Here is a 2374-nt window from a genome sequence, read left to right as displayed (position 1 = left end):
CCTGTGGGTCCCAACAGCCGGCGCTGCTCAGCCTGCAGAGCAGACTTCACTTTCCCCTCTCTAGGGTCGGCTGTGGAGCGATGGCGCCACCTGCTGGTTCGGATTTCAAAGCTTGGTAGAAAAATAAACAACTGCAAGGGCGGGGGAAGCAACTCTCTCACTGAGTGCCTGACAGGGGTAAATCGATCCCCACAAAAAGAGAGTGAATGGAAGAGTAACGAGGAGCACTTCACAGTGGGAAAGCCTGCCACAAGCACTAGATCATGTATGCTCATCACAAAGCTCCTGTGGATGAGCTTAATCTTCACGCTGCAGGCTCCCACCCCTGTTAAGTGGCCTGTCCCAAGTCACAGCCTAAGAAGGAGACGGTAACTATCATGAGTTAGAATTTTTATAGTAGGTTTGAAAAAAAAAAAAAGTCAGGATGGGGACCTCTGTATGTAGTAGGACACCTAGTGCCTTCACATGGTCTCACAAATCAAGATCCATGGAACATATGCTGGGTGGGGAGAAGAATACAACCAAGTCTAATTAATTCACACAGTTGTTTAATCCAGGTTCTAAAAAGTAAGTATCACTTCATCAGATTCATGGAGTGAAAAATACAGGAGGCAGGTATAAATATACAGCCCATGAAAAGATGGGAGTTGCCTTATCAAGTGTGTGTGGGGGGGTGGTCAGTGCTAAGGAGACCAATTCAATCAGGGGTGGATGTGGCCCATTCCCAACAGTTGACAAGAAGGAGTGAGTATCAACAGAGGGAAAATTACATTTTGGAGTGACCCAGCCACTCCCAGGCTTTATTCAGGCCTCATGTGACGGTGTCAAGTTTGCAAATTAATTCCAGTTCTGCAGTTTCTCCTTGAAGTCTGTTTTGAAGTTTTTGTTTTTGAAGAATGGCAGCTTTTAAGTCTGTTAGTTGAGTATCCAGGGAGATTGAAGCGCTCTCCTACTGGTTTATGAGTGTTACAATTCTTGATGTCTGATTTGTGTCCATTTTATTCTTTTGCGTAGAGACAGGCCGGTTTGGCCTATGTACATGGGAGAGGGGCACTGAAATCAAGTTTACGCAAGTTAACAAGGAAGGTAGGATACATGTGGGGTCAGGCTTAAGGCACTTATCGGTTACAAGGCTCACGAGATACATACATAGTATGTAACCAGCATACACCCAGATTGGGGTGTGGGAGTTCTTAAAGCATCAGTGATATGCCACCCAGAGAATACAGTGAGAATCCAAGTCAGTATTGGGTGTACCAAATTCATCTAATTCTATTTTTTAACCACTATAGTCTCCCCAAGGGGAGGTGCACCGTTCCTGGAGGTACTGCAATACCAGGTCGATGCGTGGAGTGGATGGAGCAAGCTCCTATTCCATCTCCCTGTTCCAAAAATCCATTTAATATATAGTCCTCAGAGGACGTATCAGATATTAAACTGACAAGAACAGATTTAATAATTTTATTACGATAATGTTGAAAAAAGAAACGGTACAGAGCTCAAGCATAGATGTTTCTGGTTGTCAGGGCATAAGGTACAGATTATCAAGCGGTGCAAAATTTGATTTAGGAGCTGGTGGAGTAAGGATTACATAATCTGCAATCTCCCCAACTGGGGGTAAAAGTTTAACCGGTCAGAGTACAGACATCGAGATATGGAGTAAGTTATCCACATAACGGCTATGTTCAGGTGCGGAGTATAGTGAGTGGATACGATGGTGGGGATGGGTCTACCCTCATTTGGTGGGATTTAATGTTCAGTGGCTTTATGGTTCCAGTTCATAAGGTCCAATGGGGAAAGCCTCGCAGTCCCTTTCCCACAGTGGGAATTTTTCGAATACAGACTAACACAGCTGCTACTCTGAAACCAGTGATATTATAGTAATTGTTACAGTATGGTTATAATTTCATGTATATAGTTATGAGGCTGAAAATGTATCCTCCTTGCTTAAAGCAAGCCCATGCAAAAACTCTCCAAGGACAGAGAGGCAGTTCACACCTCGTCAGGGCATGGATGGGGCCTGCTATGCAAGTGGAGAGCTGCATAAGGAGGCTTTCATCCCCAAGCCCTTTACCACCCATCAACCCCTAACCAGGGGGTGGGGCTATTCAGGGAGAACAAAGGCTATTCAGGGAGAACAAAGCCCTCTCCTAAGGGAGGAGAGAAGTTAGAGAACAGGAGCAGCTAATGTGAGTTTTGCAAGGCAGGTAACCAGATGAAGGAGGAGCAGGTCCATGACCCTTGGGGTGAGTTTCTTCTCTCTCTCTGTGTGTGTGAGTGTAGTGTGGTTGCTGCTTCAATGAAGGATATAGTGTGGTCTGTTCGTTTGAGGGAACTTGTGCTGAGCCTAGTGGCCTGTTAGGAAAGTTGAGAG

The 2374-nt window shown here is 45.3% G+C and overlaps 1 non-coding gene across 1 annotated transcript; it reads right to left on the bottom strand.

The window, feature by feature from the left end:
* Positions 1-1302: 1302 nt before the first annotated feature.
* Positions 1303-1487, bottom strand: LOC144275895 (U2 spliceosomal RNA). The gene has a single exon (XR_013348128.1). It is a non-coding gene; the product is annotated as a U2 spliceosomal RNA (small nuclear RNA).
* Positions 1488-2374: the final 887 nt, after the last annotated feature.

The sequence above is a fragment of the Eretmochelys imbricata genome, chromosome 15 (assembly GCF_965152235.1).
Source record: "Eretmochelys imbricata isolate rEreImb1 chromosome 15, rEreImb1.hap1, whole genome shotgun sequence".
Lineage (NCBI taxonomy): Eukaryota > Metazoa > Chordata > Testudines > Cheloniidae > Eretmochelys > Eretmochelys imbricata.
Note: the sequence above shows the minus strand (reverse complement) of the source record. Positions and strands in the feature narration are given on the sequence as shown.